This window comes from Mytilus californianus, unplaced genomic scaffold (genome assembly GCF_021869535.1).
Source record: "Mytilus californianus isolate M0D057914Y unplaced genomic scaffold, xbMytCali1.0.p SCAF_2, whole genome shotgun sequence".
In the NCBI taxonomy this organism is placed as follows: domain Eukaryota; kingdom Metazoa; phylum Mollusca; class Bivalvia; order Mytilida; family Mytilidae; genus Mytilus; species Mytilus californianus.
Genome location: NW_026262668.1, coordinates 23,516,004 through 23,531,369, shown reverse-complemented (window position 1 = coordinate 23,531,369; position 15,366 = coordinate 23,516,004).

The following is a 15,366-nucleotide window of genomic DNA, read 5'->3' as shown; positions in this document are numbered from 1 at the left end:
AGGCCGCAGCAGAATTATCACATATTTTCTTATCTGCTGCTACTAAACTCTTAAAAGAAATAGACAAAGGAATAAGAAAATAAAGACAACAAAAAATGGTTTGATGGAGATTTGCAACATCTCCGAAACAAATTACGGAGTTAAGTGTGACGTCTATTTTCGCTGAACTAGTAAACATTATTGTTACAGGGCCAGCTGAAGCCCGCCTCCGGGTGCGGGATGTTCTCGCTGTGTTGAAGACCCATTGGTGGCCATGGGCTGTTTTCTGCTCTTTGGTCGGGTTGTTGTCTCTTTGACACATTCCCCGTTTCCATTCTCAATTATAATAAGTGATGGTAAAGTAATTTCCTTATGATCTAATAGTGAAAGGTTACTTTTATAAGCTCAACAAGCGATACTCAAAACTTTAGATGTAAAGAATATAAAAAATCACTAGTTGAACAATTGCAGAATCTACATGATGATAATATAACCAGAAGACAAGTTACGATAGGAACTTTTATAATAATTTAAAACGTTTAAACAAAGATAGACCAACCCCACAAAACACTAATAATCAACAAGACATGTATGAGGTCGAACGAATACTTCAGTTTAGAAAATGAGGCAATATTAAACAGTACTTTATAAAATGGTGAGGATATAGTAGTTCTCAAAATACATGGGAACCTTCCCACCACATACCAAATCATTTAATACAACATTTTCATGCTCACAGTCAAAAGATAAAAAGAAAAGAAAAGGACATTACAAACATTGTAAATATATCCAGGCCATGCTCATTTACAATGCATAATCTCACCAAGTTTGATCAAGTTAGTGGAAACGTTATTTTTTTTTTTCATTTTCTTTTCACTGAAACCTTTAAAACTTCATAATGACTTCTCAAATAAATAACTTTTCTTATACTCGTTTTTAATATTTTGATATATCTGCCACTGGACAATACGTATAAACAACAATTACTCAGTTGATAAGTTTATATACATCAAATAAAACACACGTTATTTAATTTAATCTTTAGTTTATTCTCTTTAATCGTAGGTACATATAGATATTAACGAGGCAACTGAAATAACAAGATTTCATAAGGTTCCGTATATTTATCTATTTTGAACTTTCAAGCTAAAGTCTGTGTATCCTTGTTGAACCATGGACCTAGTGTATTTTACACAAGTGAAGGTCGTAATTTCGAACAAAGATTATTGACAATAGTATACCAAATAACCACAATTATTGTAGTTGTCGTTATTACATGATTTATAGTCGGTTGGAATAAATGTAAAACAAATACAGATTCTCAGTGGTTTAACAATCAAAATCATTCAAATAAAATTTGGCTAGAAATTAGAGTACAAGATAGGCTCGTCACTTATCTTTTGTTCTTGTTTATATGTTGGTACGGAAGTGACGACCCTGTATTCTACATATGAATACATGTAATATAAGTACTTTCGGTCAAAACTTGTGTTACAAGGTACAAGTATAGCCACTGATAATCTGATAGTCGATTCAAAGACTTGATAGTGTTTTCGAGAAACCTTTTTTTTAAGCGTTATTTTTGTTTATTTCATGAACGGGCCAATGATCAATATTGCCACTACTCCCCTCCCCTCCCCAATCCTTAAAGAACGAATCCTAGCTTTATGATAAAAGCAAACCTCTTTATTGTTTTATATAACTATACATATAATGGAAACATGCTCTTTTGAATCTGTTAATTGGTAATGAATATTTTTATTATATTTATGTTTGTCCCCCCACATACCCTCTTTATATATTTATTAAATGGTCCAGAATGTGCATTTTCTATGTTCGTGATGTTTTCAGTATGTGCACACTTTCAGCAACCAAAAGACGAATTACCCAAAGGAGAATTTAGTCGTATTACCCATAGATGGAATAAAATTATCACAAACACGAAATGTAGTGATTTGTGCTCGGGACGAGCACTTCGAGGGAGCAGTGGAGAATATAACCGGAAAAAAAGACGTTAGTTACTTTTACAATAATTCAAAAAGTGTTGTATATGAATATTAATGAGTGACGTTTTAAATTGAATATTTCTTGTTTTAAATGTTTCTTTATTCTTAAAAATAGTGAAATGTCCAATGAATATAAAACGTCAGGCATATATAACCCCCGTAAGACCAACACTAGAATACGCTAGCAGTGTCTGGGACCCACATTTCTAAAAACACATACAACAACAGTTACTGGAAATGGTCCAAAGGAGAGCATCCAGATTCATCAGGCATGAGTATTCTCGAGACCCAGGCATAGTAACATCTTTATTAGAGGACTTACAACTACCACAATTACAGAAGAAGAAGAAACGTCACGTCTACTCCTTTTTTACAAAGTAATCCACCAACTAGTTGCAATCCCAATTCCAGAATACTTGTTGACACAAGCAAGATTGACGCGTCAGTTCCAAAAAAGACGATTTGTCAGATTAGGATGAAGTTCTGAACAACAAATGAACTACCGCCTAGCCTATTAAACATTGATGACTATGAGGTATTCAAGACCCACCTCATAGCACACACAAATCCGTAAATCCACACATAAATGTTTCATCTGCATAGGCACCTGTATATATATTAAACACCTGTACATATGATTTTAAAAGAGCTCATTTTGGATGACACCACAACTTTAATTCAACATATTCGTGTGATGAGTCAACCGGCTCTTTACGGATTACCCATGTAGATGTAGATGTAGTTCTGCTGTTGCACTATCTGATTGGGCTTCACATTGCAATTGATTGTATTAAATACATGATTCATTCAAAGAAAGAGTGGCTAAGTTGGAAGAAAAGCTGGCTAATCTTGAGAAAAAAAGTTTGTTTTAATAATCTAGATAATCTTATAACAGAGAAAGAAATTTCTTTTGCCATTCAAAACTACAGTGTAACAAATTACCGGGCTTGGATAACATTTCAAACAATATGATTAAACACAGTCAGACTATTTTACGATCATCTCTTTCGAAAGTATTTCATTCTTGTCTGTCTCATGGATTAGACCCATAGTTTTACCAGAAAGGAAAGAACATCTGACCATATGTTTTTTTTTAATGTATTTTTAATCAATACTGCAGTACTAAGAATGGGAGAGTGTTTGCTTGCTTTGTTGATTTTCATAAAGCCTTTGATAAAGTAATACATAAACGAATTAGAATTAAGAATTAAGAGATTGGGGTTACTAGCGTTATTAAGAGTATTTATCATGAAACTAAATCTTGTATATAAAAATACATGATAAGATAACTGACTTCTTTCAAACCAATCTTTGTGTCAAACAAGGAGATAACTTGAGTCCTAACTTGTTCAAAATATTTATAAATAGCCTTCCAGATTATCTTGCACAAACCAGAGATCCAGTTATGCTGGATAGCAAGCTCATTCACTGCCTTATGTATGCTGGTGACATTGTAATTGTATCTAACTCAGCAGTAGGACTACAAGAGAAATTAAATAAGCTTCATGATTTTTGTGATGATTGGTGCTTAAATATAAATACTAAGAAAACTAAGGTGTTAATATTCAACAAAAACAAGCAGACATATCTCTCAGAAATTTATTTTTTAACAAAGATGAGCTGCAGTGCGTATCTAATTATAAATATTTGGCTATCCAGTTTAATGCATCATGTTCTTTTTCATATGCTCAGAATGATTTGTATCAAAGAACCTTAAAAGCGTACTCCAAACTATGTAATGATTTTTTAGTGAATAATCCTATACTGTTATAAATGCAATTCATGTTTTTGACCATACAATAAAGCCAATACTGTTATATGGGTGTGAAATTTGGGGATATTTTTTTACCTTTACTGCACGTCTAAAAAAAACCATATTGGTGGATACAATCTCCTTAGGATATTTCGTGAAAAAACCACATATTAAATTCTGCAAGTATATTTTGGGTGTTCATAGAAAAAGTACAATTTTTGCAGTTTTGTCTGAATTGGAACGGTTTCCACTGCATAATGATATAGTCAAACATGTTTTAGTATATTGGCATCGTTTAGAAAATATTGGTCTTCATTTACCTTGTTAAAAGCTGCATATGATTGTTCTAGAAAGCTATTTGAAACAAAAAAGCCCTCTTGGTATGGATCAATTAATGTTTTAAAGGGAAAACATTCAGGTATAGAAAACCATATACCAGCAAAATATTCAACATTTAAATTACACTGTGATCATCAGATTGTTAAGGGATACTGTACTGCATTGTGGGAAAAAAACAGCTACATATACATAAAGATGGTAAACTACAAACTTATGTAACTTTCAAGTGTAATTTTGGTTTTGAAAATTGTTTGTCAATAATGCGACTTTTTGAGCAAAGAAAATGTATTACCAGATTAAGAATATCTGAGACCGATTTATAAAAGTATTTCCAAACTTGTTTCCGAATCCCATATTTGTTTTTGACTCTTTGGTCGGGGTGTTGTCTCTTTGACACATTCCCCGTTTTCATTCTCGATTTTATGTAAAATTGTACTTTTTCATTAATAAATACTGTTTAAACAAAACTAAGAATATCTGTTTACAAATTGAAAATTGAATCTGGCAGTACCAGGGTACTCTTCGACAAAACCGAATTAATTTGTCTCAGGTGCACCTGAGGTTAGGTGGAAGATGAATATAAAAATAAGGAGATAAGGTTTGATTGCCAATGAGACAACTATCCACCAAAGTTAAAATAAAGTGGATGTAAGCAGTTATATTATTACAGCTATATTATTACATGTCTAGATGTTAGACGAAATGTTAATTAATGTATGTAATAACAATGATAATTGTAATGATTTTATAGTTCTGATCCTGCCTGGAATTAAATGTATGTGATTTTTTATAGAATGAAGATAATAACATCTGTCTGAACTTTTTAATGTTTCATTTTAATATATAAAAATGTTTTTCTGTTACAAATCATGATGTATTGTTTTATGTGTACATGTTATGCTGCCCATCAAGGGCCCTTGATTGGAATAATAAATAGTCAACCGTACGGACTTTAACAATGAGAAAAACCTATACCATATAGTCGGCTATAAAAGGCCCCGACATGAAAAATATGAAACAATTCAATTGAGAAAACTAACGGCCTAATTTGTAACAAAACAATTAACGAAAAACAAATATGACAGACATGAACCAATACAACCACTGAACTACAGGCTCCTGACTTGGGACAGGCACATAAAGAATGTGGCGGGGTTAAACATGTTTGTGAGCGCTCAACCCTCCACTTAACATGGGACAGTGGTGTAACAGCACAACATAAGAACAAACTATCAAAATCAGTTGAAAAAGGCTTAACGCATCAGATCAATACAAAGCAGAAAAACATCAAACACAAACACAGACCGGACGATGCAGGGTACTTATTTATCCATCCCTCATCCCTAACAACAAAAAGGACACTAAGTACAGATCTGAGAGTACTCGAAATTACTGACAGCTAGTTCAAAGCGAATAACAACTAATAAAAAAATCATGTATCTAAGATTAAAATATCAATCAGTACATATCCAACATCCAATGGATTTAGTGTAAAGACGTCATTAACAGTCAGAGAAAAACATGACCTTGTGCAATGCCAAAATGCCGAACGATCGATAGATTGTACATGTAGTACCGTTAAAGTGCATATGTGTATAACAAAACTATTAGTATGATTTTAATTTACTGATAACAAAATCAATATTTATACCAATAAAAACAATATTCAAAGATCTAATTACAGTGTTGAATTGGTAACCTTTTAGAATAAGTTTATTTAAAGGATTGATATGTTTACACGGATCGTATATAAATTTTCGGGCTCGGTATACACCGTAAAATTTAGGATATGCTATTCCGTCTGAAATACGTTTTTTTACATGTACAGCCAAACTTGCAAACCAAATCTTTGTATCTATGGAAGAATTTAGTAAAGGTTTTAAGTAATTTGTGGTATATAACGAAATCCCTGACTTAATAATTTACCAGTAATACATAGATTACGCTCATTGAAATGCAAAACGTCACTACAGACACGGGCATAACGAACGAGTTGGGATATATAAACACCGTAAGATTGTGCCAGAGGAACATCACCGTCCAAAAAAGGAAAATTAACAATAGGGAAAGAAAAATCATCCCTTTTGTCGTAAATTTTTGTTCCTTTTTTATTTAAATGTGACACCTATTTAATAAAAAGAGAGAAGTTAATGCAAAGTATATCAAAATCGTGTCCAAACTTCCAATACTTAGATACTAACAACAAAATAATTTGGATAATGAATGATGAAGATCCCACTGTACTATTTGCATTTTATAAATATATAAAAGATACTTATAATTAAAGGAAAACATAATCTGCAATTACTAATTCCCATTTGATTCAGGATCTTTAATATGAGTTTGGATACTCTGTTAAGCCTGCACTGAGCATAAGAAGAATTGTATATTTTGTGGCTCTTTCCATTGATGATCGTTGCTGGCTAGACACAGAATCTATTATCTTAAAATGATTGTTTTTAAAATGTTTTAATAACTATTTAGGAGTTTGACTCATCTGCATTAAGTACAAGAAGGGATTTCCCTTAAAGCATCAACTCTTGGTGCTTACTGCAGATTAGTCATATTAAATATCTTTTATTCAATGTTATTTGCAGTATACTTCATAGTTAAATGTGTGGGTGTTTTCTGTGTTGTTTTTTATAGAGATTTCTCCATAAGGCACAAACTACGTACTATGCCTTCTGCTTATTCAATAGTTAAATACACTTTAACCTGGTGCACTTGAGTCAATGTCAACATAATATTAATTGAATTATAATATGTTGTTGTTAATTTGGTGTGTGTGTTTATTTTATTTTTTTTTTTACATATCTATTGTCTAGATTGTATTGCATATGTTATTGTTTATAATGATATTGTTAATGTGCGCCCTCCTGGGACCCTATATGGTGAATAAAAATATTCTTTTCTATTCGTATTATACTGAACAGAATAAGTATGTCTATGACTTTGTTAAAATGTGTTTTAATATCTTTTGTGATTATGCATGTTTATTTTATAGGAGTAACACGACTGGTGTCACATGTGGAGCAGGATCACATACCCTTTTGGAGCCCCTGAGAACACCCCGGTTTTTGGTGGGGTTCGTGTTGCTCAGTCTTATGTTTGTCTTTGCGTCGTTTTTCGTTCTTTGCCACGTGACATTATCAGTTTGTTTTTTATTTATGAGTTTGAATATGCCTTTAATTGGTATATTTCCTCTCTCTAAAAAAAACGAGGAGAAAATATCAGTGGGTAAAATAAGGTGAAAACAAAAAAACAACATTGCAAAGGGTCTGGATGGGGTTTACGGAATACAGAATAATCGGAACAATATACATAGAATAATGGGACAAAAAAAAGAATAGAGGGGGGCGGAGGGGGTCCAATCCCGAAATCCCGAGTTTATTTTTGCCTAATCCCGATTTCCCGGGCCTTATTTGACAATATCCCGACTCGTGAATCCCGATAAAAAAAACATATGCATTTTTTGGCAAAATAAATCAATTAATGATTGTATACTGTTCAAAGCAATCAGTCAGTCTGTTGTGCAGATTCCTTGTATCTTATTAATATAAAATAGTAAGCTTAGTTTAAAACAGATTATATATTCATGGAGACATTCCAAAACTTAAAAGACACATAAATAAGTTGGCTAGTTTGAGCTCAATAAAAGAAGGTAAGAAATGTTCGTCGGATACTTGGAGTATGATAGTACATTGTATACGTTATCACTCTTCTTTACTCTGCAGCTTTTTTGTGTTCTAGTCCGAAGCCAGGATACAGTGTCGAGTAGTTGTGCGTATACAGTGACTGAATTCAATGTTGTTGTTTTTTCCGGGTAATTCTTTATTTGTGTCTTGCCATTTAATTTTGTCCTACTTTTTAAAAAAAATTCAATATGGGCCCTATTTAGCTCTGTGGTATTGGTGATCACTGCCACAGTGACTGACATTATTCTGTAAATAACTTTGTAAAGTGCTTCGAAACTTAAGATTGTGTAACACGAAACTCAAACAAATTTTTTGGGGTCAAAATTAGACGCTTTGGAAAAGGTTACCTTTTCTTTGAATACTTATCTTGTGCTGATGCACCGTGTTTAAATCCTGTTTTGTTTCTGTGTGTAATCATGTCCTCTGGTCTACTAATTTTTAATACTCTTACATTTATAACTTTGACCAAAATGAACAAAATTATCTTCGGAGAAATCCAAAGACTTAAAACCATAAAACCAATAAAAAATAGAACACCGAACACTAAAAAACAATGCACGAACTCATACACGACCTAGTTACTACGGAAATGTAAGCTAATACTATTTTTTTCAAACAAGAGTCCTGATAGATAAAAATCCCGAATTCCAGGACATAAATACACGTAAATCCCGTGTCTCGATTAAACTTAATCCCGAAATCCCGATCATAATATAGCTCGTTCCCGAAATCCCGAACTTTAAAAGGGACAATCCCGGAGTCCCGATAAAGGTCCGACCCCTCTCCCCCCTTCAATAGAGAATTGGTGCTAGAATATAAAGATTAGAGAATAATGGTCACAATAAATAGAAAATAGAAAAGAATGTCTAAAATAATTAGAGACTACAGAAATATATATTATATATTACTAGATATATCATATAACGAAACCAGAAAATACTTATTGACATGTTAATACGTGATTTTAGTAATAGTATTTCAATCCTATACTAGAAACCAAATATGGTTATCCTATTACTCATGGCAAGTTGGACATTTACATAAAAAACAACCAATACAGTCATATAAAATAATATGAAGCTTTACAAACAATTTACGCCGTTGCTGCTGCCACCATCATATTGTATTATCTATGTCTCGAATTCAAACTAACAATAGATAATGAAACGTATTTGCTTCTACTAGCCTCGACCATTTTTTCTATGGTGTCTGCAGTGTTTGTGAACATCGATGCTGTACAGAACCCTCTTCCTGCAGATATTCTTTAACTTCGTGTAAATTTTATAGCCAATTTCTATTAAGCAAAGATTTACTCAGAAATGCTAATATATTCCATTCTGCGTTAATATTACACAAGATTTTGGATAAAGTACAATTATATGTTTTTCCACACTCACCAAAAGAAAATTTAGATAATTACCATAAAATGACGAACACATTCTATCAAAAGACGGGAAAACAAATTGTTTTTTTTGCGGGGGGGGGGGGGGGGGGGTTATAATTGTTGATATATAAAAAAACATCTCTAGAGTTCATGCACTTGTATCGAATTTTATATAAAAACTCAAAATTTTGAAATCGTAATGGGTCATGAATTAAAATTGTAAATGTGAACCATCTAATGTCAATCTCGAGTCATATTTGGCAACAGAAATATCCAATTAGTCCTTAAAATAGAAACTATTGTAATAATCCTTTAAATTATTCGAATTTGTTTCGCTCTTTATGTATATAGGTAGGGGCTGCAAGCTGTCTAAATGTTACTCTGCGTTTCCCCTGAAATTTAAGCTTTGACATTTGACCCAACTTTAAGAAACACATCACCATCTGTAGACAACAACGACATCGATATTTCGAAAAGTCTTGTTCTCTCATTCTAATGATATAAATTACAGACGTGTGTTATTCTGTTAACCCAAATCGATCAAATTTGTTGACCTGGCACCCTACTATGTTGCCGCTAAGTTTACCGAAGGATAACAAACAAAACCTGGGGAAGCAAAGAATCAATAGAAAATTACCTAAAACTGACAAAAAGAAAACGTTCAGCTGAAGCCCGCCTCCGGGTGCGGGATTTTCTCGCTGTGTTGAAGACCCATTGGTGGCCTTGGACTGTTTTCTGCTCTTTGTTCGGGTTGTTGTCTCTTTGACACATTCCCCATTTCCATTCTCAATTTTAATCTTACAACGGGTGTTCGTAAAAATAAAACATCACCCATGCTGGATTATGGCATTTTTATTTGGTTTATTGTTGGTTGCATAACATTCAGTGGCAAATATTTCATGCATATTCAGGACTAGAACAAATAAATGAATAAAAGAAGAATGTGTCTAAGGACACGAATGCCCCCTCCCAAGCTTTGCAATTTTCCAAGTTAAAATGGACATAACTCCAGAACGGCAAATTACTCACAACCCAAATTTGAACTCTGTCTGCATGTTGTGGTTCTTATCATTGTGTATGAGTTTAATAAAATTTGGATGACACAAATTTAATTTAGAGTGCGGAAACGAAACAAATTGTAATTTTCTAAGTTATAAAGGGGCATAACTCTAGAAGGGTAAGTGACACACTGTCCAAATTCGAACTCTTTCTGTGACTTTTGGTTCTTAGCATTGTGTATGAGCTTCATAAAATTCGGATGAGGACAACTTATTTAGAGTGCGCGGAAACGAAAATGGGACGGAGGGACGGACGGAAAAACAGACGGATGGGAGGACGGTCAAGGGTAACACTTAATGCCCCCATTGCCTCCGGGGGCATGAAAATACAATAGGTAGGTTCTTAATAGAGACTGTCCGGGATGCAGGTCAGGGAAATTTGTGCTGCCACTGGAAAATGAAGGTATAGTGGATAGGGACAGCAATTTTGCCTTGCAACAGGCAAACTACGGTCCTCTAAAAGTTGATGCAAAGGTTCTTAACGTGCAAAGAGCGTGGCACTCTCTCTACGCGAGGCATCGGATTTTACGTCCCCATTCTGACAGGACGTGACTGCATACTTGCACATCCTTTTGCCGGATAAATTTCCGTTATCATGATCTAAAATAATTAAAGGGTTTCTTCGGCATGCATTAGTCAAAGGTTTTTTTTTCGTTATGCATTAGTCAAAGGGTGTCTTCGGTATGCATTAGTCAAAGGGTTTCTTCGATATGCATTAGTCAAAGGGTTACTTTGGTAAACATAAGTCAAAGGGTGTCTACGGTAAGCATTAGTCAAAGGGTGTTTTCGGTATGCATATGTCAAAGGGGTCTTCGGTATACATCAATCAAAGGGTTTCTTCGGTATGCATTAGACAAAGTAATGTTCTTAATGAATTACACAAAACGTCGTTTTTCATTACCCTCACGGGAGCTGATTGGTTAATAAATCAAAAACAATGTCCGTGATTCTGTAGATTATTTTGTATCATTCAAACGGAAAATGCAGCAGCAGTATATCAATGCGCATGTTTAAGAAAAATGTATGGAAAGCATCTCTTTGGAGATTTAAATAAGACCATTTTAAGGACTTTTTTCACAGATTTTACGTGTATTCTTAAACGAATGTACGTCTTTTTTAAAAGGAAATTATTCAATTATATTTCAGCTATAAAGAAATATAACATGCCGAAGTTATATGATATAGTATCTTATTAAACAGATCTGTTACAAGCAGCTTTAGTCATACCTTTATGATTTGTCTTGGGGAGTGTTTATAAAGGAGTATTGCCAATTTCCCCCTGTATTTTTTTTTCACTCAGTGCTGTCCTTCATTGCAATATTTGACAAAAATATGTAAAATTTGTAAATTTTTTTTATCAAATTGCCTCACCAGTAACATGTAACACTAAATATGCTTTTGATTTTATTGAAAAGTGAAAAATTGGGGAACAATATTTTAAACATAATATAGACTCTTTAATATCTGATTTCAAGCATAAGATTCGACAAGATTTAGATTTTCACATGTTTTTGTCAAATTTTGCAATGCAGGACATCACTCTAACCAAAATGAATTAATGTGTACCCGAAAGACAATACATAGCTTTACTTCAAACAACCGTGATACAATGTCCTCCTTAAACATTTTGTTATAAATCAAAATTTGCAAAATCTCTCGAAATTTTGGTTTTGGGCTTTCTTCAAGGGTTTCTAATTTGATGACCTCTTTCCGTTGTATTGTTAGAATTTTAAAATGTACATATTGGTCTGTGAAACTATTAATTAACGTGAAGATTGAAAGACATTTTGAAAATGAGCCGAGGCTGGTGTGAAATAAACTCGAGGAAAATTGGCCTTACTATATATGCTACTTTTAACATTTCACTGATCGTAGACTCCAAAAGAATATCATTATTTTGAGGTAGATTTTTGACATGGAGGAGATAGTGACATATCCACTGATTTTTTATATACAGTCCGCCAAAAGTTAAGCACCCCCTATTTTTATTGCATCGAAATTTTTTTCATTTAAAAAAATCAGTTAATCCTCGAAAAAGAGAAAATATTCATGTAGCAATTTTGCTGACATATACCATAAACAAACCGTAGACTTAAGTTTGTTCACGTATGCAGGTTCTATGCATTTGAAATTTGCGTTCATAGAAATAGTGAAAATTACACAAATCAGAAACGGAATTTAAGTTTCGCTGTGATTTCATTTTTTTACCACAATTAATCACCCAATATCATTAAAAGTCTCTATAAATAATCTTTGGTATGTTCGGCAAATTTAATGTCAATATTTGATTCAATAGGATGTGTAACACCCTCTCTTCCGATACAGTTCCACAACACGGAGTCTCATACTCTGTACAAGCCTTCTGAACTTTAGTTGAGCAAATTTATTCCATTCAGCAACAATTGCGCTTCTTAAATCGCTAAGATTTTGCAAAGGTGGATCTCTGCGATTGAGATTTCTGCCAATGGCATCCCAGACATGTTCGATAGGGTTCATATCTGGAGACATGGAATTAAGGCCAAAAGATAGTGTCCATGGCTTCTTGCTCTTTCTACTCTTTGTACTCGGTTACAATCCTTGCCCTGTGTGGTCTAGCATTGTCGTACATGCACAAGGGTCTTGAAGCAAGTGGATGATTATCAAAATGAGGGACTACAATGTTTCTCAGCACCAAATCCCTGTATGTCTGTCCGTTCATGTTACCCTGCAGAATATGCATACCCACCTTACAACAGTACGAGAAGAAATCCCATACTGAAACACCACCAGCAACGTATGCAGTCGTTGGGCAAATGTTGTTTTGGTCAGTTTTATTTCCACGACAAACTCGTATTCTGCCGTCCATTGGTCGTAACAGAAACTGACTCTCATTTGACCAATGAACATTTTTCCAGCTTCTCATGTTCCAGCGTCGATGGTCATTAGCCCTTTGAAACCTGATTATACGGTGCCTGGCTGTTAGGGCAGGTCTTTTGACAACACGACGTGCTCTTTGGTAGCCTCTATGAAGTCGACGGACCAATGTTCGAACACTAACATGACCACCTTGACGCCAGTGGTGTCTAAGTTGTGGGGCAGGAGTAAATGGGTTGGCTTTAGCACAACCAATAAGGAGTCTGTCATCACAATCGGTAGTTAAACGGGGTCTTCCGGACCTTGGTCTATAATTTACAGTTCCTGCGTCCACATGACGTTGTAAAAATCTGACAATGACGGTGTGTTTAACATTGAAATGGTTACCTATGCACCTAGTGCTCCTACCGGCTTTTGACATGTCAATTGCTTGTCAAGGTTCAGTCACATATAACTTACCCCTTGCCATATTTCATAGTGACTTGGTGAAGGTCAAATTTCACCTGTACGCGGGACAGTAGGAAGATGATTTTAAGGCATCGAAAAAGTGTATTCGAAAAAGTGTAGATGACCTTTAATAAAAAAATTGCTTGGCGTGTTTATCGGAGTTTATTTTTTTTTGGTCGTAATGAATTTTCTTAGTGTATGTTATAAAATTGAGAATGGAAATGGGGAATGTGTCAAAGAGACAACAACCCGACCATAGAGCAGACAACAGCCGAAGACCACCAATGGGTCTTCAATGCAGCGAGAAACTCCCTCACCCGAAGGCGTCCTTCAGCTGGCCCTTAAACAAATATGTATACTAGTTCAGTGATAATGGACGTCATATTAAACTCCAAATTGTACACAGGAAACTAAAATTAAAAATGATACAAGACTAACAAAGGCCAGAGGCTCCTGACTTGGGACAGGCGCAAAAATGTGGCGGGATTAAACATGTTTTTTGAGATCTCAACCCTCCCCCTATACCTCTAGCCAATGTAGAAAAAACAAACGCACAACAGTACGTACAGTAAAACTCAGTATAAGAGAAGTCCGAGTCCGATGTCAGAATAGGAAACAAAAGAAAATAAACAAAATGACAATAATACATAAATAACAACAGACTACTAGCAGTTACTGACATGCCAGCTCCAGACCTCAATTAAACTGATTAAAAGATTATGTCTTCATCATATAAATATCAGGCACAATCCCTCCTGTTAAGGGTTTAGTATTATACCGTCATAAAATATATGAGAAGAACATAACCCGTGTCATGCCAACAACTGGTTTTAGAATAAATGTGTTTAATTCCGATGCAAAGACCCTATAAGTGAATTAACATTAAAGCCAAAATAGGCGGCAATCTTTAATGACCTGACAACAGTATCGTAACTATATCCCTTCTTAATAAGTCTGTTTAAAGGTTTTGTTAGCTTTTGAGGTGAATACTGACATTTTTGTGCTTTGTAAAGAATATTACTATAAAAGATTGGATGTGAAATACCCGAACGTATAAGATATCTGCATGTTGAGTTATATTTACGAATGATGTCCTTATACCAATGATAAAAATTTAGTAAATGTTTTGACTAGTTTATGATATCGAAAACCCTGGTGTAATAATTTTTCAGTAATACATAAATTTCTCTCGCTAAAATCTAATACGTTGTTACATACACGAGTGAATCGTACAAGTTGGGATAAATAAACACCATAAGATGGTGACAAGGGAACGTCACCATCTAAAAATGGATAATTAACGATAGAAAATGAAAAAGCAATTCATAACACCAAACATAAATATTTTTTCGCAATAGTTAAAAAAATATTGCCAGTTATATTTAGGTGGTGCTTAACTTTTGGCGGACTGTATATATAAGACAACCATATTAAGCAATACACTTGAATAGCCTACCGAGAAGAGAACTAGACAGGAATATCTCAATTTGAAGGCGTATTAAGCCATAGGCAAAGAAGAAAAACAAAGTATTTCTTTATTCAAAGAAGACTTTTTGATTGGTGATATCATTGTCATGTTTTTGTCTAGTACACTATTTTTATAAGAATAAGAATCAAGCAAATTAAAACTTAGCAGGTGTCTGTACATCATTGCAAGATCTTAATCATCATTAGTCTAGACAGGTGTGAATTGACTTAACATGGATTATTAAAGGTGGTCTGTCATCAACACAACCGAATGCAATAAAACACAACAGCTGACGATGTTACGGAATCAGGAGCATGAGTGGGGGTAAAGTTCTTTTTTCACTATGATCATTCAATCCCCAATCCGCTTATGGTGGAACGTACA